This window comes from Linepithema humile, chromosome 2 (assembly GCF_040581485.1).
Source record: "Linepithema humile isolate Giens D197 chromosome 2, Lhum_UNIL_v1.0, whole genome shotgun sequence".
Lineage (NCBI taxonomy): Eukaryota > Metazoa > Arthropoda > Insecta > Hymenoptera > Formicidae > Linepithema > Linepithema humile.
The window spans coordinates 27,674,250-27,697,445 of record NC_090129.1 but is presented as its reverse complement, the minus strand read 5'-3'; the positions used below and the strand labels follow the sequence as shown (position 1 = coordinate 27,697,445).

The 23,196-nt window shown below is 38.1% G+C and overlaps 1 protein-coding gene across 7 annotated transcripts in view; it reads left to right on the top strand.

The window, feature by feature from the left end:
• The window catches only part of LOC105679373 (uncharacterized), a 129,033-nt gene that overhangs the window by 86,619 nt on the left and 19,218 nt on the right, over nucleotides 1-23,196 (top strand). Inside the window, exons 1-3 of one of the 7 annotated variants that reach the window (XM_067349515.1) lie at nucleotides 3,105-3,174; nucleotides 3,238-3,287; nucleotides 13,608-16,868. The exons of 1 other annotated variant lie outside the window; for it this stretch is intronic. The gene's annotated coding sequence lies outside the window, so the exon portion shown is untranslated. Of the gene's footprint in view, nucleotides 1-3,097; nucleotides 3,288-12,579; nucleotides 16,869-23,196 lie in introns of those variants that run through there. 5 more of the 7 variants (XM_067349513.1, XM_067349514.1, XM_067349516.1 and 2 more) reach the window with 5 other exon arrangements.

Below are 23,196 nucleotides of genomic sequence, written 5' to 3'. Positions count from 1 at the left end.
CGAAAAGAATATAAATGGGATTGGGCGAAGGGGATAAAAAAAACAAGAAGAAGAAGGAGAGAAGGAGAGTGGCAGACAAAGGCCCGAGCCATTCTTAATTAACTAAAATACGCCGCAAGAATACTTCCTTGTCATTTTCTTTTTGTAAACTTTCATTAGAGTGCCCGCTTGGGTTCGTTGCAGGTGTTACTCGGGTAATTTCCGGCGTTTCGCGTCGTTTACCAGAGCCTTTAACCCCTCCAGCGTTGCAAAAAAATTTTAATGAATTTGTATGTACGGTGCAATTTTTCGATGAAATTGTTCGAAAAAATTGCAAAAAGATCACGTTTCTTTTTTCTTCTCTCCGACACGCGGAGTAAATTTTCGCCTGCGGAACGGATATTCCGGAAAAGGCATAGAAGAATTAGAGTGAACGTGTGCTTGTGTTATACGTACGTTGCTTAGAACAGAAGTTATTTTTTCCCCACGTAACATTTATATGAAATATCCTATTACAGCTTTATCCATTTTCACTGCCGAAGAAATGAAACACGTACAAAGGTATAAATATCTATTGTACGTTTACCATTTTAACGTAAAGCTGTGTTAAATGTAATGTTGAATTTACTAGTCGCAAATAAATAATTTTTTGTTAATGGACAATAATTGAAATTAACCGACGACGCAGATATCATGTTTTTATTAATGGCACAATATTTCATTTCACTTATTTCTAAATGATTTAATAAAGATACGAAATGTATGTAGACAAAGTATGCCTATTCTACGCAGTTGTAAAATTTCAAGCGCGCGAATATTGATCAGTTAAAAGTAAAAGCGATTGACTTGAAATAACGGCTATATACTCTGAAAACTTGATCCGGCACAGAACGACTGCAATTTTTCGCGATTGAAATGGATTAAATCCGTGTCTAATAGCTTCTCTCTTTCTATCTTGCTTTAAGTTGTTAATTATTCGTGGTGATGCGCGGCTTTTCTACAATACAAACACATTTGCGGATTAACTCGCGCCATTCCAAGCCGGCCGCGAATATTATGGCGATACACACGTCGCTTCACCGTATCTTGAGTCACAAATACAATCATGTGTAATAAAAGTATTACAACTCCGTCGATTACTCGTCAACGGTAGAGCTCGGTCGCACCATTCTTAAATTCGTATTCGCGTTCAATCGCTCTTTTGCAATCGTCTCTATCGTATTCACGCGATCGCAATCGTGTACTATAAGCTTATAATTTATATATGATTCTGCAAGTTTTTCTCACTTTTTAACAGAAAATACAAAATTGAGCAAGCATGTTTAGCGTTAAATGTCGTAAAATATAAATTCCACCTGAATGTTTAAATTATTGTTTTCATTATTGATTTATTCTTATATTTAATTTATCTTTTATTCATTAATTTTTATATAAATATACATTGTTTGAAAAGAATATATTGTTCCTTAATTTAATATTTGCACTAAAAGCGTGATAGCACGACTTTTCTTTCATTAAAACTTTTATATACAGTGTCATCGTATATACTGTTATTATAGTAAAAATATAAGTACGTCTAACGGCACAGAGAACCCCTCACTGCGGCAAGTTATGAAAGAAAAATATTAATATGTTGAATTTTTAATGTGTATGTGTAAGTTTGAAATGAATAATATATAGAATTAATGGGATTATTAGTAACAAACGTTTTTTTGAGCTTATTTATTTAATTATTATTTTTGTAACGCTATATGAGAGCTAATTGACAAAGAACATTCTGCCGCTAAGATATATATATTCTCACGTCAATTTTCATCAATTAAAAGCTAGATACGTGAGTAAGAACGTTAGTAGTTAGAGCAATTAAACTATTGAGCAAGAAGTTGAAGAAAGAAGTTTCCGACAAGGTGACTTTTAGCGGAAGAGGCCGAATTACGGAAGGGGTCTCTGAATTATTTTACGCCCGTTTCGTAATTGGCTTTCAGTTGAAATCACGCGACATTATATCGCCGTTCCGCCGACATTTCTGTTGTCGACGAATTTTTCTCGTATATTTTCTCTGTTTTCTTCGAAATCCATCAGCCCGCAGTATTTCACGATTTCGGGGGCGACGAAAATGGATGGAAAAATTGTCGACTACACCAACTGAAATCACGAGGTCGCATCTGCACTTCGTCTCCCCTTTCGCGCCGTTCCGACAATAACAACGCACTGCGCCGATAATGCATGGCATTACTATTTTCACTCATGAACACATTTTCGAACACTTTCACGGTACATTTGTGAAAAATAATCACGAAATATCTTTGTCTACACGATTTACGCAGATTGTTACGTGGAACTCGCCATGTGTGATGTGTGATTTTAACGATTCACTAAAAAAAAAAAAATTAAAATTTTTCAACATTAACTTTGTTGCATTTTGTTTGCACCAATCTTTTGTTTAAATTTATAGTATATTCAAAATTTTTTTATATAACTTTAATATTTCTCTTGAAAGAATTTTTATTCCGTGTAGGATTAATTTTGTGCATATCGACTTTGTGAAAAAAGGTTTAACTAAAAACATTGATAATTATAATTAAATTCTACACGCTTGGAGAAAGAGAATTTCGATCATATCGTATATCGCGAATCGGAAACATTATTGAATCACACTCCGAGTTGTATTTAATTATATATTCGGGTAAAAATGTTAATTAAACGTAAACTTTCCCGCACCAGCGGCGAGGAAACATAATTAAAATTTCATCGACAAATCGCAACAACATTACGCGAAATATTTTCGCGAGAATTCTCCGTCGACGCAGGCTGCGGCAGGTTTTGGGGCAATTTTTTCAAGTTTTCGTCGCACCATTGTGTTTCCGATATTTTCCTCGGTGCGAAGCAAAGTTTCCACGGCGCGACGGCGGTCTCCGGCAATCTCCATTTCGAATCGACGTGCGTTCCACGGATGATTGTAAAGAGCGACGTCAAGTTTTTCCGCGGCGGAATTGGGGACGCATCTGTGGCGCGCGTTTCGTCCACGACGTTTCTCGTTCGTGACGCCCGTCCGCACACACTGACGTGCACACACACACACACGTTGGCGCGTTGCACATTGCAGCGCCACGTATTCTGCCACCGCAGTTGCATTGCGAACGTCCGCGAAAGCGCACGCGAAGACGCCTGATACAACGCGCCGTCTCTATGCGGGTACTTGATATTTGTGACCGAACTATATATTTGGACACAAAACGATCTCGAGTTTTGTTTCAGCCGAATATACGAGGTGCTCGGTAAAAAGTGAGATAAAAAAAGAGTGCAAGGTGATTTTTTAAAATGAATCTTTATTATCTTTATATCTAAGGTTGATTTTTTCTTAGGGAAAATTACATTAGGAAAAGTAATTTCTTTCTACAGTTTTTTTTTAAATATTAGCGTTTAATGTTAAATATTTTTCTGAGTAATTTATTGAAAAATAATTTTTGTTAAAATTATTTAAGAACAAGTGCGATTATTTGTTTGTGCTTTTGCAATTTAAATTACCTAAATTACTAGATTATCAAATGTTGATATAAATATCTGCAAACGTATGTTGACTCTAAATTTATTTTGAAAAAAATATAAGCTTATTACAATTTTGGATATATTATATATTATATACTATATGTATAACACTTGGTATATCAATATCTTGGTAGGAGCAATGCCATATTGCAGCTTGCAAGCAGAAAGAAGCAAATGTGTGGACCGATATAGATATGGTTCGACCAAATCGCACGATGATATTGTTCGTTTTTGTTTCAAGCTAATAAATTCATCGATAAAATGTATATTTATGATCCTATGTTGCACATCTAGCATTAAAAATGGCTGGATAAATTAAAATCAAATTATTCAAATTGAGTTATTTTATTTTTAAATTGGATATAAAATATCAATGGAATTAAACTACATTAAGCTATATTGAGCGCGAAATCAGCAATCTTTATCCGTAAAAAATGTACGCATATTTGCTGCAATATGTATTTGCTGAAAGTTTGAACTTGACAACCATGTTTAGCACTGAATAAGTATAAAATTCTAAAAAATATTTTACGCCAAATGTTCATCTATCGAGAATTATAGTTATACGCAATTTTTGTTGTTGGAAACATCTGGAATCTGTTTGCAAAGCTGAAAGAATTTTAAACTACTCATAAAAAAGATGATATTACGATTCTAATATTTCCGATAAGAATTTGCATCACATTATTGCAAAGAAGTTAATGTTTCTTGGTGTGGCAATTAAGTGCTGATATTTTACTCGTGTGCTATAATTGACTCGAGGCTGCTTTAATAATAATTTACAGATTCTAGATTCCGAAAGGAGTCAAGAGTTTCGCACACAGTATCGAATATAATAGCACAATGTTACTTTCATCGCATCTCTTCCGGGGAAGATAGCAAACATTGATTTTCAGTTTTACATTAAGGATGCGCTGCTCTGTTGCTTTCGAGGTAATGATAATAATTCAGCTAGTATTCCGGCGCGTTGCAAATGAAGTCGCGATGGGATTCGGATTAACTTCGTGAACGCGGATGTTCTGCTACGTTCTCCGGCTTCCTTCTAATCTCGATAAAAATGATAACGCTATTTGCGTACTCGCTGCACGAAGCTTTACTATGAAGCACAGCATACGGCTCCTTTCAAATGCGTTTGCATGCGTGAGCATCGGAAAATTGAGTCAAAGGATAAATCTTTCACGAAATGTTTGTGCAATTTTAATACGCTTTATTAGAGTTAATAATTTTTACCGTGTATTTTAGATGATTTTTTTATGGCACATATTTATGTACTGATTGCTTCAAATAGATCTTTAAGATTTCTGAAAAGGAGGATGGGCCGATTTTGGCCCCCGAAGCGGCAAATAAAAACGGTATGTTTTTTTGTAGTTTTTGAGCCGCCCGAGAAAAAGTGGTATAATATGGTCAGATGTAAATATATATAATTAGTTATGAAAAGATCTGATAACATGTAATATTTTATATGATCATATAAAATTGCATATGTTATCAGATCTTTTCATAACTAATTATATATATTTACATCTGACCATATTATACGACTTTTTCTCGGGTGCTGAATCTGATTCTGACTTTTAAACATTTTTAATTTGTCGAAAGTATTAAGGTCAGCATATGAAGCTGTTAAACATATAAGAAGCTATTATGAGAATGGTATGTTAATGGAACTGTAAAACTACAGTGAAATAAACAATATTAAGTGAAAATCGAGCGATATGTTAACAATACAAATTAATAAATGAAGAAGGCCTTGTTTGGTCAAAACGGATCTTGGCGTTTAAAAATATTTTCTGCGTGAATCTTACAGTTTCAAGTGGTAAAAAATACTAAATACTATTGTAGTAAAAATACTTTTAATGAGCAGAAATCTATTATATGTGTAAAAAAAGAGAAAGTCCTTGCAAAACGTAATAAACAACAATACTCTCAGGTGCTGTAGTCAAGATTCAAAATGGTTCCCATCGATAATGCCTCTATTTTTAGATATTAATAATTTTCACTTTTTTTTATCAAGCAGAACATGCACTATTAGAGATGAGAGTATTATCATGTTTTACTAGCAGGGAATTTATACGTTCGTAAAGCTCAACAATAATAATTTACTAGATATTTAACAGCTTCATGTGCTGATCTTAATATTTCCCCGACAAATTAAAAATTTTTAAAGGTCAGAGTCAGCAGTTTTTACTTGCCGCTCCAAAATCGGTCCATTTCACCTCCTTTGTTTTAAATCGATTTATTTTAAACGTATGCAGTGAGCAGACTATTAACTAAGAGATCAGTGAATATAACTTGAATAGGACTTGGCATAGTAGCTGAATAATATCACGCTCGAATAATACTTAATGCCGAGTTAATTCCTGCTAATTCCTTGATCTTGTATAGTACAATCCCCAAGTGGTTTATCTCACAGAATGAATGCGTTCGTTTGTTTGCTGGCAGAAACACGCTTGCATACATCAGGATCTTCTAAATTTATCGGTAGTTACGTGGACTAAGTAAGTTCTATTTCAAGTAATAAAGCGAATTTAAGATACGATTAAATATTCTATTGTTTTATCGTAATGCGTTGTTTCTTTTTTTTCAATTATAACGTTTCATATGTCTGATGGTGAATGAAATTTTTAATTTAAAAATTATTATTTTATATGTTTTTTACTTCTGCTCGTAAATAACGTACTTAAATGTTTTAAAATTACACTTTGGGCAGATATCTGAAGATCACTTTAATAGGTTCTGGTGAAAGAAAATTACATCTAATAATACTCCTACTTTTAAATGACGAAGAGAGGATAATGAGATGGCGGCTACGCGATTGAATTAAGCCAAAATTATTGGGATCACGGGTTAAGGATAGCAATTTCGTATTGTACAAAAATATCACGATTATCGGTCCGGCAGCACTTTGCAAAATGCGAAAATATGGAGTGCCGACGTTCTTAATAATTTTATTACATTTTATCGTGCAGTTATTATCTCACTGCGTGTCTCGCATCATTAAAAATGTTGCGCGCGAGCCGTAATTTGAAATCCTCCGCACATTCGCGATTTGGAAAACTTTGCCGCCTGAAAAAGGAAATGGAAAAATGAGAGGAGGCAGCGCCGCGGGTACGAATCGGCGAACGTGTTCATGAATCTTATATTAAACTAATTCCTGAACCTCAAAGAATCAAGCCTGCTCCACCACTCTGATATTCCCCCGTCATTCGAAAGCCCTTTTTGTCTCTTTGTCGAGAGCGGAGTCTAAATCTGCTTTACGGAGTTTCGTAATGTCGTTCGGCGGCGGAAGAACTTTCGCGTATCAAGCGTGCAAGCCGCAACCTTTTGCCCTTCTGACCTCGGATTTCCGTGAAACTCGAGAAAGGCACCGCGTTAGCCGAAATCAGAGCTCACGTTTGTTAACATGCGAAACTCGATGCGGATGCAGATTGCGTCATTTCATCTGGAGAAAAATTCGCGGCATCCGTTTGTTATTAAACCTGGCGCCTAAAGGCATCGTTTCGATTGTTCGGCGAACGCGAAACCGGTGGAGGAAAAACCTTTTTTTTGTTTTGATTCACCTCGAAACCGATCACCCTCACGGTTTTCCGTTGATTCGATGATTCCAACTATTATTGCCTGCATGCGGGCGCCGGACAGATGAAAAATTCAATAATAATTCGAGGAATTTTTCAAATTAACAGCGACAACAATGCCTCGTAGTTAAAAGAGAGGGTGTGAAATATCGATCCGACGTGTATTTCCGCTTCTGCACGCTGACAGATCTTCATATTCAGATCAGATAAATAAACACGAGAACGAGCGACGGGTTTTGACGGCGTCGATCGCAGTCGGTGCCGCGTTCGGCTTCTCATCGAGGCTTCTCTCTTATGGCGATCACGTGCGCCCTCGCTTTGTTCCTTCGAAAGGATCCCATCGACGAGGAGATATCCGAGAGATGATCGAGGGAGAGAGAGAGACGGCGAACGGTTTTCACGCGTTTCATAATGTTCGTGCAAGTGGCCGCAGCCACAAAGGCACCATCGATATTGCCAGTTAATATGGCGGATCACGAATCGCCATGGCGAATTTAATAGCGATGATGGTCATTACCGACCAAATGCAAACGCAAGCGGGCTTGCGCTCTTCAATTAGCTCGCTTAATCGCGTCTCCCCGATTTCGTATAGCGGAAAGCTCACGGAATCAACCGCGTGCGTACCAGCCGGCAGACATGTCGGCACCGCTTCTATCTGCTTCTATCGTTCATTGCGCGCGAGAACAGCTCGTAATTAATGCGCGGTTTCGCGCGACTAGAGACGAACGACTGCAATGTATATTGACGCCAAAGTATCGATATTTTCCAATCAACGTCGCGTGCGAGGAAAGGAACGTGGTATATGACTTTCCGTTTCGAAGGACATTTGGAATATATATTTTTGTAAATGTCTGTATCGACATTTGCTTGTCAAAAAAGTAGATTGAATCGAAATTACGACGCTAAAGTGTATTAGTGTTTTAATATTATCGAAATATCGTTGGAATATCTAGCGTCTAGCGTAAAATCCATGCGGATGTATCAATTGCGATTCGCGAGATTAACTCTCGATCCAATATTAATGTTAATATTTAGAAGAAACGCACGCTTCGCGTTCGAATATTACCATCGCTATTAATATTCGGCATTAAATATTAACCATCAGCTTGAAAATTAATATCACTACTTCAAGTTCTTAGGATCTTACGGTAAAATGCAAAGTGAATTGGATTCAATGTCACGATTAAGGTGAATTAAGCAAGTTTCGGTTTAAAGCGAAATACGAAAAGTACGCGGGGGAAAAATAACTTGGAGCGGTTATTATTCTCGGTAACTGACAGCGTAAAAATTTTAAGTATTCTAAAGCGTGAAGTTGAATTGCGAGTGCAGCCGGAGTGCTCGCCGGGCGTTTTCTCATTCTTATCCGCTTTTTGAGAAGGTCTCATTAAAATTTAGTATTGTCTAAATTGCTCTCTAGCACTATCTCGCTATTTCGCCCGAAGTAAACGAGAAGAGCTGTAAACCGGCGCACTTTACGGCGCCACTTTCGTTCATTCGATAACGCAAATAGTCCGCAATATCTCGCGATGCATTTCGCCGTGAAGTCACGTGCATGCGTTCGAGCATTCGCGATTCATTTCGCCGCCGGATATTTCCTCAGTTCGTCAGACATCATTCCGCCGCTCCCGTTCTTCTCGCAAGAATTTTCAAGTTTCGGCCCTCGTACGTGCTTCTCATAGCGTATCGTCGGTACGTATGCGTGTACAGCGCGGACTCGTACGCTTCGCACGCGTGATTCATTGTTCCCCGAGTGCGAGCGCGAGATTTGTAAAGGGGGGAGGTGCGTTATATTCTGCATAAAAGTGCGCGAAATTATTCAATGTCGGAGTCCCGACGATTGCGCCGTCCGCTCGCCTCTCGCTGCTCCTAGAAATCCAAGTTGCCGCGAAAAATGCTTCATTTGCATATCCCTTGTTAGCTCTCTTGATAACGCATGACGGAGAAAAATCCTTTCTTCCTAGACACGATTTTTGCAATTCTACGAGATTGTTAGGCGTGTTATATGAGTTTCACTACATCTCCTTTTGGGTCATTTTTCTACAGAACTTTTATATGGTTAGTTTCGCTGGTTGATAAGTTATTTTACGGAAATTTTTTGGATGTAATATTAAAGAAAGTTAGTAGCTGCTTAGAAAGATTGTTCTCCATTTTGTGTAAGAAAGAAGATAAGAAAATGTACAATGAAAGAGACATGAGGGTTTCCTTTAATTTGTACTATTAATACTAATTAAAAAATATCAAAAGTATGTAATTAAAGAAAATTTTTTTGCAAATTTTTGACTGCACAAATCGTATTTGTAATCATACAAATGTAAGTAAATTAGACGCATCGAGCAAGAGAGAGAGAGAGAGAGAGAGAGAGAGAGAGATAATCATAATTGCCGTTTATTCTGCCACGAGAAAGTATACGGTCCTTTGTTCTCTTTCCGACGTCACTTGCTCGGAATCATTCCACCAAGCCGCTTTTACAAGCTTTACAGATTCGAATTTCCGCCCGACAAAGAAGCGTTTTACTGACGTATTTAACCTATTTCTGGACGAAAGAGACGGTATTTCCAACATTCTGGCTTTGCTGGACCGTACGTGGACTGTCTTATCCGACTGTGGTTTTATGCTCTTATGCTAACGAGATGAATGTTCAAAGCGCGAACGCTCGAGGCAAATGCAACCCTCGGCAAATATATACATATACATATACATATATGTATATTTGCGACATATGTATAAGTGCGGTATTTGACATCGCGTTTATGTCTTTACCCCTTTTCTCTTTGAAAATATCCAATTTCTGCTTGTAGTCTGAGTGTTGACTTTCCGTGGCGAAAAAAACTACACAGTCTTAATTATGACACTCGCATGATGTTTGCTCGACAAATCATTGTTTTTAACATTCGCGCAGCACACGAGGAATGCACGGATCTGTTGTACACGCACATCCATAATTAATTTGTCAATAATATCTCATTCTCGATCGCGCATCCGGTGCATTATGTCGTAAACGTATACATATACCTACCGCAACATTTGCGGTAACGTTCCAAAAACGTGGGAATCGCATTCGCGTTTTACTGCCACGAATAAAAACGTGCCGAGATTCTTATCTTGTTGCATCGCAGAACCATTCGGTCTGTATATCCGGTTGGTTACGACTTTTTTATCAGCCGTAAGCTGCGACGCACTGCTCGAAAGAATATCTTCAACGGAACAATAATTTCTCGTAAAACCGGACGTATCCATCAGCGAATTAGAAATGTTTACGTGCATTGAAGGATGAAATAATTACAAGATATCTCGGGATATGTAATTCGCGTGCAATCTGATTATCAACGATAACAACGAACGTATAAACTGCTCCAGATACACCGAAAAGTGTTGCTATAAATATCCTGTAGAAATCGATCTTTCCGCGGCAGAAATTTCTAATAGAAGTCTTGCGCTCTCGAGGTTTATTCGTCTTTTTCAGAAGAGCACAATCTTGTCGCTCGGGCGATACGCGTGGACACACGTGAACAACGTTTTTACGCTTCGCTGTGCACTCGCCGCTGCAGACCGGATGTTACGGAAGTAAAGATTCCATACGTCCTTGGTTCGTGTCTCGGGTGATACATGGATGCTGGTCGCGGCTCTTCGGCGACGCGCAATTGAATCGTACTTTATACACTTGCTCGCGTGTTCTTCGTCGCCGGTCCGACGTAAAATTAATTGTTCTTTGTACTTATGACAGTTCGCTATGCTTCTTATTCAATATTCGCGAAACGAAACGGAAAAACAGCGCGATTGCGCGTTATGTTGCGGAAGGAAGGCAAGGTGAATAAAATACCGCTTCTGAGCGATAGGGAGAGAAATGGACCAACTTGTGCTACCGACTCGTCGTACAACAGAGATTAATTACCAGGACCCTTGAAGGCCTTTGCCGAGCAACGTCGAGGTTGCTTAACGAGGGAATCAAACAGAGTTTCCATCAAGCACATTTGATTTTCAAGGATGTGATATTAGTCAGAAATAATGTTGCTTCTATAATCATGCTTTCCTCAAACACGATTTTTCTGATATCCAGATCGTAAACTATTTGCATAAAATTAAAACTTTACATAACACTTTCCGCGCTAACATTTTCGATTAACCTGCCACGTGCATCGTTATTAACATTTCGGAATATTCGTGGCGTTCGACGATACGTGATAATTTGTGGGGTGGACCACACGTGCGAAGTTGTAAAACGTGTACTCGTTATCGTTCGGCGAATCATTTGTTTCGGCATAATCGCGAATTCTCTTTCTCTTCCGTTTTGATTTCATTGAGTGCGGAATTGCGAAATCGTTGCATATGTGCATTATATATGCAGCAAGTGAAGGGTTTTCTGCTGGAGATGGAATCGAACCAATTAGAATTCGTTATAAATTCATTGCTCGAAAGATGACATTTTCCGAATTACGCTACCCTTTATCACATTTAACTTTTCAATTATAGATTCGGCGGAGAAGTGATATCGTTCTGTGTAGTGTTTTTACTTTCTTATGGCGAATCTGTTCTACGCTTATCTATTACACTAGTCGACATGGTTTTTGCTGTTTGAATATAATGTACCATTTCCGATGTATTTTTTCACACTGAACATGAATCTTGTCACGAAATTGCTCTATCACGTCAGGTTTTTGAGAAAAGTAAGGTTAAAAATGTCAAAATTGATGTTTTTTGGCATATTTATGATTTTTTCGCTGGTAAAGTAAATTTTATTTTTTATTTTTGTTCACGCCATCTTAAAGTGCCAACTTTTACCTTTAAACTCGATTACAATTTTTTTTTGCCGAGTTAACCTCTCCGCTGTCAGACGAAGATGAACATTTCGTGCCAAAAATGTACTTGGAAAACAAAATTTCAGAAGATGATGATTTTAACATGAAGGTTTTTGAGGTCGCTGAATCCGGATCTGAAATAAGATTTTTAAAATTTAAAATGGCCGATCCAATATGGCAGACCAAAAGTAAAAATATTTGAATTTTAATAAAGTTTGGTATATACTGTTTTTTTTTTACTTCTGGGTCGTTAAAGTAAAAAAAACAGTATATACCAAATTTTGATATTCAAATATTTTTACAAATTTTACAAAGTTCTAAAGTTTTGTTTTCCAAGTACATTTTTGACACGAAAAGTTGTTCTTCATCTGACAACGGCGAGGTTAACTCGGCGAAAAAAAATCGTATGGAGTATCAAAAAAATCGAGTTTAAAGGTAAAAGTTGACATTTTAAGATAGCGTGAACAAAAGTAAAAAATAAAATTTACTTTACCAATAAAAAATTCATAAAAATGCCAAAAAACATCACTTTTGACACTTTTAACTTCACTTTTTTCCAAAACTTGACGTGATAGAGCAATTTCGTGGCCGGATTCGTGTTCAGCGTGAAAAAATACATCGGAAATAATATAATACATTCAAACAGCAGACAAAAAGTCTAAAAGTGTCGGCCTGTGTTATACTTTGAGCTGAAAAGTTAGGCTTTTGCAATTTGCAGCTTTTCGGTGCAATATATTTGAAATTGCTTGCAAAGAGTTTGAGACTCCACCTCTCCGCTGTCTGGTCGCGATTGCGCGGGCGCGCACACATACCTGCGTTCACCGATGGCACGTGCTCAACTCCAGAAGCATGTGCATGCCACTACTACGGTTCGCACGAATTCCTCTCGCAGTTGCATTTCGCGCGCCCGTGCAAACGGGCGTATATTCACTTGCTCCCGCGAGTTGTGCGTCAACCTCTCATTCCCGTGTTTGCCGTTTGTCTTGCGAATTTACATAGTATGCGTTCGTGCCGCGAATACCGCGTTCGCATCAGAAATTGACTCATTCTCGCTTGTTCTGAACGTAGCGTGACTACGATTTAAAAAAAAATTTTTCAAATCAATTAAACATCGATATATATATTTATATCGTGCCGATGTGACTTGCATTTGAAAGTAAAATCCATAGCGTTACTTCTAAAATAAATCTATTTTATTCTCACTGATAAAGCGATAAAATATTGGATATCAATACGAATATTTTTTGCAAAAGAAATACAATAAAATATTAAACGTTTGCTACTCTTTTTTTTTTTTTTTTTTTTTTTTTTACTGGAAAAATTTGTTCGCAGACTTTTGCGTGTACACATTTTTTTTTAAGTCGGAGCCCTTTCCCCAGAGATATCACGTGCGCACAAACGTAAAAGATAGTGGAGGAAAGAATAAATTCTTCCGATAATACATGCAACATTTTCTATCTCGTAACGCGAGTTTGCATAGCCCGAATCTATTTATAGCAATGTGTGATAAATATGTTAACGCGTAATAAATATTCTAGGCGGATTTCGATGATGGCTAATACAGAGAAAAATATTTTACGAAATTAACGCGCTAATCATGGTTGTCAATAGTAAAATGTAAATTTGAAATTAAAGAACCTGTTGAAATCAGTGATTTTGGAATATTATTATTTTTTTTATTTCAAGTGATTTATTATGGAAATTGCAGCGATCGAATGATAAGAAGGATGCATGAGTTTTAGAAGTCTGTCACAGACTATCCTCATAAAACATACATCATACTAGGAGCGATCGATAATACCATGAATGTTGTAAACGGGACAAAAGTGTTTTTGATCGATACGTTCATGAATTATTTCTACGTGCCTTCAAGAGACTTTCCACGGTGAAAAATTTTGGAAACGTCGAACGGGAGTGGAAAGGATCGCCGCAAGATGCAAAGCAGATGAGTACACTTTTGATAGATTAGTATTCGAATTTAGGGAGATTTAACATTCATAATGGAATCTTTCGAAAATGAAACGCGAAGTGGAAGTAACAGATTATATATTTTATGTCTGATTTAAAAAAAAACGTTGAGCCAAAAATTACATTTTTATTCATAAAATATTAAAAATATCATAAAATATTCTGAAAGAACGAGAAAAAAATACCCGTGGTTTGGGTACTTTTTTTTAAACAAGTAAGAAAATTATTCGTAAGAAAAAATTATGAAACTTTATTATTAATTCAAACTATAAAGTATAATTTATCGATATCTTTTTCCATTGATGCTCTTCGTGATTGCACTAAGCGCTACATTTTTATTAATAACAATCTCTTATATAAAAATTTTATATAATATTTTTTATAATATGAAAAATAAATCTTGGAACCGACGTCACGTTTTTGAAAGATATCCGTAAATATGATGGAAACTGTCAATTGATAACGGAATTTTGATGTCCGTAATTTGACACACAGTTGTATAATTAACTCTTTGACGATTGCTGGTTAAAGTGGAGAATGAAGATATTGTTTGTCTTAATATCGTTGGTTCAATTTGACGTCTTGAAACAATTATAATTTTAGCATCTGGCCTGTTATTACCTGTTTATTACGCTTCGTTAGTCACTAATTACCGTTGACTTAGCATGCAAAATAGTTCACTACGTTGAACAATACGTTTTTACGGTTTCGCCGCGGTATAAATGCGAATATGCATCTCACGCCACGCCTATTTTGCAACGCGCGAGTGCACAAAACAAAGGAAAGAGTGTAAGAATAGGAACTCATGGGTGCGAGATGGTGGGCTGATTTATTGCCGAAATTGACTATTCATCTCTTTCAGCAGAGCCTCCGGCTGAAAAAACTCACGCGATCGTTAGACCGTGCGGCAGAAACCGCCCGTCGTTTGACTTAAGAAAAAAAAGTTATCTCCGTCAGTCGTCAAAGAGTTAGCAGCGGATCCACAATGGAAATCCGAGAAACCCAGCGGGAGAGAAATCCCTCTCTCTTATTCAGACCGTATTACAGTCGTACTTGGAACGGAACTGAAACTCCCGGCACGAAAATTAACGCTAAGAAGGATTGGATGTTGACAATTCTATTTACAGGAAACGAGGAGTGTCAAGATTGAGAGGTCTATCTGTACACAAAAGAAAACAGATACTAAGAAAAATTTTTCTTTTGCGATTTGCAACGCTCATATTGTTCGAAAGTTTATGAATACTGCAGAGTTTAAACTGCTGCTTAAAGGATTCGTCAATGTAGGCGTAGCCAGGAAGATGCAAGGTGTATTTTTGCAATCAACTAGCGTGACTCTCTGCACATTATTATACTTGCAGGATTCTTTGCAAAATATAGTTTCTCATTTAGTTTGAAGTGCACTTTGATAATAACTTGTCATTCGAAAAAAAGGATGAAAGAATTCCACAAATTATTTTCAAAACTAAAGTATTCTATGCGTTATAATAAATTAAAAAAAAATATCATATGTGTTAATGTAAAATTATTCGTAGCAGACGCGAACAACATGAAATTGGCAACTTAATCCTAAATTTAACTCCTGACTACGCCTCGTTTGATGACTAAAATAAGCGGTTTCGGTTTCAATTATTCTCCGATGCGCAAATTTACTTTCTCCGAGAATCACGCGCGACATAATTTAGTAACTGGCTTTTTACACAGATAAGTTTTACAAGTAAATCGATATTTTTCAAATCTCGCGACACATTGCGGCAATCATCATTCATAAAAGAAATGCATCGGAGAATTACAGAAGTGCATCTCGCCAAATTTCCATCGACGAATACTGACGAACGCGATCCAAGGGGAGCGTAGACGTTGAATGTGAAAAACGGGTTCCGGGAATGAGAGAACGGCCGTACAAAAGAGATTTAATTGGCACTGGCCGTGGATCATCGTATGTGCGACGCGAATGTCGCGCGTGTTGCTCGCTCACTCGTGCACGAGCGACAGCGTGAGTCATCGATTGACGACCGTAAAAGCGAGCGGCACTTGGCACGGGAGTCTCTCGATGTTTAATTCTCGTTATCCGTCCTTTCATCTACTCTCGTTTTATCCCGTTTCTGTCTCTTTGCTTTTCATTTCTGCGACAGCGATTGCATTAACCGCCGTTCAGTGGTGGATTTAGGCTTAGATCCGTAAAGCGTACGACCGCGACGTCACCACTCTCGATTAAGCCAATACCGTCCCCTTCGATCGCGATATGAAAGGCGGCGGAAAAAGAAACGAAAGAAACCGACGATAAATATAAAACAATTTTCACCAAAATATTAATTATATTTTGCAAAAGCATGATTTATTCAAGCTGCGTATATGAAAATTTTCAAAATTTATCCTTGAAAATATATACAAAAAATATTTTAGCGGGTCTTGTGTGTGTTTCGAGAAGAAATCTGGTTCTTTTATCGCTCATATCGCGAGTCTTGTGTACTTTTTGGAATAAAATGTGGCTTTTGTGTCGCGAATAAATCCTTCGAGCGATTATTCGAAGATTTATCAAAATCTAAACTCATAAATCCGTCACTGAATCTGTCTTCGCGATTGTGTGTAATATTACTCGCGCGCACACACTGTCACGCGCGGACACGTGTAATCCGGGGAATGGAGTTTTCCGCTGCGGCAAATTTTGTCTCTCCCCGTTGAATCGCGCGCGATCATCTTCGTCGGAGAGCACAGACGGGCGGAGATATTCGCACACACAACATTCTTTGTCCGTAAGCTCCTGTTCGCCGACGCGCCCTCACGTCGAGGAGGGCGTTGAGAGGTCGAGGTCGACGCGCTCTGATAATAAATGATGTTTTATCTGTCGTGCGATGCCCGGCATATAGCATGCTGATGGAGGGAAGCGGAGGGAGAGAAATTGTAATGCGACGAGGCGTCAATCTGCTTTTTCATTCGCGCAGGGTGCGACAAATCATGTTGAGGCCGCACCGCCTGGTCGTTAACACGAGTACGCAGAAAGGTAATTCTCTGTAATATGCTTGAATTCCACTACATATCCATCATTAATTTATACATGTATATATAGGTGTGTGTGTATAGAACGTATTTTCTCTACACATACGGAATCTTTGAGTAATTAAGAACAAATTTCTGCAGCGGAAATGCGATTAAGCAAACCTTTTAATTGTTAATCACATCAACATTTTCATTGACACGTCCAAGAAATATATTTTAATGAGAGTTACAAATATATTGACAATTTTTTAGTCTGTATTGCGAAAGTTGATCTTATATTTAATATCAAAAATCTTTAAAAGTTAGTCATAAATCAAGCTATAAAAAAATTAAGCCGTAAATTCTGAAATTAAAATCTACATGAAATTTATTAAAGAATGAAATTATTTGCCTATTTGCATTTGGAAAATTGATTTCCCGAAAACAATTTATTCGCGATTGGCTGTAACAGGTAAACCATCAGCCAGTTTGATATTTTTGTTGAAAAGAAAATAACTTTGCATTGATCAAAAAATTCACAGATACAGCTTGTCAATATATTCACTCAAACATTCTTTATTATAATATCATATTGTGACATTGATGAAACAAAAGCAGGTAAATGTGTTTGAAGATTGAATTGGATCAGAGATAAAAGTTGACATCGCAAAGAAAAGTCGGAGGAGGAGTAACAAAATTTTCTGTTATACAGAAGACTTATATATTAATAGAATTTTAGGAAATATAAGTTTGAGAGAGAAGGATTGTTAAAAAAAAATTTAAGGTTTAGCGGAAAAAAAACTCGATAAAAAAATTTTAATCTAAAAGCCCATTTACTCATCGCGAAACAAACGAAAATAAAATAAACGCAATAAATTCTATCAGAAATGAATGTGCCAAAACATGTGCATTCTGGCGTTATTAACAACATTTATCACGAAACACAATGAATAAAGCCACTCGCGACAAAAAGGATATCTGTTTCCGAGATATATAGTCGTCGTCAAATGTCGGAGTTCTTTTTTGCGATCGTCCAGCGATATCGAAAAGCGGTCCTCTCAAAACTTACGAGCACTCGGTTCTCAATAAAAACGCGAATCATTCGCTTTTTTGGGTGGGAGGGGGGGAGGGGGGGAGAACATAACGCCGGTAGACGATGTTTCCTCCCGCCTCTCTCGCCATGTTTGTTAATTCGCCAATCGCTGAAAGCGAGCATCATAATTTCCGTTGCCATGCGCTCCGCCGTTTGCGCCCGAAGCGATATTTCTTTCGCGTTTCCTTTGTCCGCCGTCGCACGTGCGACAAAGGACGCGATAATTGCAAAGCCCTGTACGCGGTCTGACCGATCGCTTTCGCATGTGTTCCGCGAGCGAGCGATACAATGCGCCGCGAGTGGATATTGTTACGAGCTTAATTTCTGCGGTGCAATGAACGTAATTGACACGCTTATTTTCCAGACTGATACTGCAGCGGGTTTAATTATTGTATAGAAAAATATGCACGCTGATTATAATATTTCTAGTCGCGAGTAAAAATAAGGATCAGTTCTGGTATTCTATGGTATTGAAATTCAACCGTGTTTAAAGACGGGAGAAATAAATTCTAATAGAAATAAATACGAAAGAGTATATTGCAGGCATTGCAGAACATACTTTTTAATGGACACTTAAACTGCAGCGCTCATAAAATACCATATATTGGTTGGAGCGTTATTAGATTTAAGTGTCACACAGCAAAGTGATAAAATTACTTTTTAAAAATTTCTATATATTTCGAAACTGATGTTTCGAAACCGATTCGCGAAATCCGATTGCGGAGCTGTGACGAGTTTGAACAAGTTACACATCAGATATGATTACGTATCTGGAGTCACAAATTAAGCGTTGGTTAGGTCAGCAGTTGTTCGGCTCGTACAACGGTCACGTATACTCCTACAACTAGTTACACTAACTTCCCTGATTAGTTAACCCTTTTTGCTGCTCGAAGCAGTTGTAGGGGATATTGTCGGTGGCACGGAGATAAGACGATTACAGTGTCCGGGATCTGAAGAACCAGATGTCGCCATTATATGGAAGAGAAGGAAACATAGTTAGGGAACGAAGCAATTGTTCTCTAAGCTTACTTGCTCGTTCCTTCGGAATCATGCCTTCTGTGTAAGCGAGTGATACTTTCAATAAATAAATAAATAGCTAACGGAAACGTTCGGTCCTTTCATAATTTATGCAATTCTCGCTTTCGCAGAAACAATTCCATCGGAAATTGAAGATTCTATTTTTAAACATTTTATTGTTTATTTTTCGCACGAGAGAGAAAAATGAGAGATGATATGTACGAAGCTTCGCGTTAATTACCGGTTTGATTGAGATTAAATCGGTATCGCGAAACGCACCGATGCTTTATTTTGACAAGTCAATTTATTCGCGTGTTTATCTTCGCAGTCGCGTGTAATTAATTCTTCATGCGTCGCCTCTTTTCTTCTTTTTTGCTCACGTAGATTCACATATACCGACCAGGCGACACGCGAACGAGTGATTTGCGCGTTAGGCCGTGCCTTTATCGCCTTCCGCCTAATAACCCGTTAATATGCCTCCCGCAATCAAGCAATCGGTCTATATTAAACGCGCTACGAGCCATCGAAATAATTCGCCAAATTATTCACAGAACCTTTGCTCGCACCGGCGGCCGGCGATTCGCGAAACTCAGCTAATTACGACGACGGGGCGCGCACGCACCGGCCGATTAATTAGACAAATTAATTTAATAAGCCGTTAAGAGCGATCGCGCGCGGCGAGATTCGACCGATCGGCGACGCGGGGGAGTATCAGCCGCCGTAACGCATTAATTGATGAAGCCGATATTCAGTCGCGTGAATTGACAAACCATTTCCATAAATCGACGTTCGCGAGAGCGAGCGATGCGACGATAATTGCACGATAGCGAAATAAAAGTCTGAATCTCTCAGGCGGATATATTAATACGAGCTTTCCAATGATTTTACAACGCCTGCTTACTTTATTATCGCAGGCAACGGTGTGATGTCACATTTATCCCCATATCGCAATCATCTCGACTGCACGGGATGTATATATATATATGTATATATATATACAACGGAGGCGGATATGATGACAAGGTGTTATTGATTTCTGTTGATTGTACACAAGCAGAGTATAATTGGCCGAGACTCGGACACAGTCCAAATGGCAAGCCGAAATGTATTGCCGCACCGTAATGAAAATTGGCCGTTGCGAGGACCGTCGTGCGGTCACCTCCAATAGGATCACGGGATTTGTTAACAGTGTTTCGGTATTGTCCTGCAAATTACTGCCCCTGTTAATACCCCGTTGATTCGCTCGAAGCTAAACGGGACGAATCAATTGTACTTGGTTTTTTTTTTCTGAAAATTTCGCCTCTTTTTCTCCGGCGGGATAAACTTACGTATATGTAATTTTTCGTCGACTTTTTTTTTTGGTAAAGATAACAATCGTGCATTTAATAGATGATTGCAATATGTATTTATGTTTTTGAAGATGAAATTTTCAATTTCTTTATTGAATCATAAAATACGATAAGTACAATGGTTGAACGTCGCATCAAGCGGACGAACAATTTTGTTGTCACAACACGACCGACATTGCTGTTTTGTCTCAAGATTTATAAATCCATTCGTGGCATTCTGACAAAATTAAAGAAATCGTTAGGTAGCAGGTTGTCTTTTTTTTTCGAAGTCGAAAAGCACGAAACAATGAACGATGAGCGCCACAGGCGGTGAAAAGCCAATTTCATCGGTTCTATTGTTTCATCCGCTTACAAGAACAGGTATTGCACAATCCGAACGTTCAGCACTTGTGGAAGGGTTACACTGAGTTGAGCCCGGCGGGAACGCCGATTGTTTGTCCGCTCATTTAACGGTTGAGAGGACGCGCGAAGCCCGGACGAACTTGACGTTTAGGTGACGCAGGTGAATAAGCAACGCGCACGGCAGGAACCGGATATGAAACCAGTCCCGGTTATCGATCACATGCGATAAGGCAGACGTCGCAGCAATTGCGCTCTCCTTAGTGTACGTCGCGGCGACGACGACAGCCACACCGGTGTTCCAAAATACGTTTATGCCGGAAGTTGAAATAAATTGATTTCCCTTTTATATTGCAGTCGTAAACGGTGTTATAAAAATGTCATAAACGGTATTGTAAAATTTCTATCTTTCACTGCAAAATTCGCAAATTTCTTGACTTTTCTTCAATTTTCTCCGTCCGAATTTTCCAGAAATTTCGCAGGTTTCGCAATATTCAGAATTTTGCTACAGTCTTTTTCCTTTCTCCGTTATTTGTGAAAAGAGCATCGATCGTTAATTCAATTTCTGAATGAAACGTTCGTTCGTAGGAGCTTGCATAGAGCAAACGCACCTATACGGTTCGTGAATAGTGTCTGCACCGACTAGACAGCGGCGTAAGTGAACCGTACTTGCCGTTTCCGGCGGGCGGAGTCGTTAAAGATAAAATGCACTTTAGTGCGCCGCGGTGACCATCCTTTGCGAGCTTTATCCTTTGCTAGATTTCTATCCTTTAATCTTACGAGACGTGTTCAGCGAATGCTGGAATTTTCAGTCATTCTTATCTTATACGCGTCCACGAAAAATGCACATCTCTCTTCAGCTGTGTTCTTTTCGATACATTTTGAATGATTATTATGACAACGGCATAGAAACTGATACTCGAACTTAATACTGTTGTGTGATTTTTTAAAAATTTGTATTTTGCACGAGTTTTTTTAAGTAACGATAAACGTTTGAAATACAGTTATAGATTTGCTGCGGAATAATTCATAAGACACATGACAATGACGTATGGCTAAACGCACGCTACACGAGCGCAAATTTACATCCTGTCTCGCGTGTAGTCGTAATGCAACATGTCTTGCAGCCCAGACGTATCTGTCGTATTAAAATATCTTGATGGACGCAGCCGTATTCGGCAGATGCTATCGTTTCCGGGCGATAGAGCGGTTGAAATTACGCCAATTTTGGGCGGGTCGGGCGCGACGACGCCATATATCCAAGCGGCAGCTGTTTATTTTCACGATGTACGGGGTGAGAGTAAAAATTATATTTCACCCTTGAGAAATTGCGGTTCGCGTACCGGTGCGCTGGGGAGGTCACGGTTTTCGGTTTCGCCGACGGCCTTCTGTCGTTATCCCTCGTTCCGTCCCGTAATGCAGCGCAAGTCGGAGCGCATACTTCATCGGCGTTATTACGACTTAAATTTTTTACATTATAACGAGAGTGGAATGCGTTCTGCAAGACCGTAACGAGTGATATTACCCTCTAATCCTGTTCACAGTGGCAAAACACTCTTTTCGGAGGAATATTTCTCAAAACTATTTTACTATTAAGAAGGAAATAGAATTATAATAAATATTATAATTGCAAATTTTTTTATAATTAAATATGTATTTAAAGTCTCTTGTAAATGTATCTTTAAAAGTAAATGAAGATTAAGTTTTTATCTATTTGCACTTCTGAAGTTTAATTCTCGCGATATATTTTTTGTTTCTTAAAAAAGTCGTATATGAAAGAAAGTGCGATATTCACCAGCGTCGCGTATTCCAAATGTAAACTGCACTTGTTTAGCTATGCTATAGATGATGAAAACAGCTGAAACAGCGATCTAATCGTTATGCGAAGTTTTAGAGCATCTCAAACCACCGTCTTTTCGGTCTACCGCCACTTGTCATTCTAATAAATTTTATCGCACTCGACTGTGCAACGTCGTCGGCTACGTTATCGGCAGATAGTCCTGGTTATGAATCGTAGCAGTTCACGAAGGTCTCTTTGTCAAGCTTCTTCGTTCCCCTGCACAAATTCAATTTCCCTGATCGCAAGTATGAATTACAGGTCTGAAGCATATTACATCGCTAGCGTGTTGAATTATTACGTAAATTTATTAAGAGTACATCAGCTGGCGGTCGAATTTTCCGTATCTCATAAAACCGTCTTACGTGGCTGCCAGCTATCGCTGTATCCTGAATTGTTACTTCATGTACAAACACGCACGTACATATTTAATACACGCGCACGAGAAAATGCAATTTTATATTACGAGTTGATATACCAAATTTTTCTTTTCTTCACTTCGCAGATATTCCTGCGTTTCATACTTACTTTTTAAAAAAATTATATTTTGATTGCAAAATGTGTTTTTTGAAAAATAAAATAAAATTTGAAAAATTATATTCTTCAAAAAACATACATCTTGCAATCGAAATGCTATTTGCAAAAAAATATAATTTTTCAAAAAGTAAGTATACGCAGGAATATCTGCGAAGTGAAGAAATGGAAAATTTGGTATATC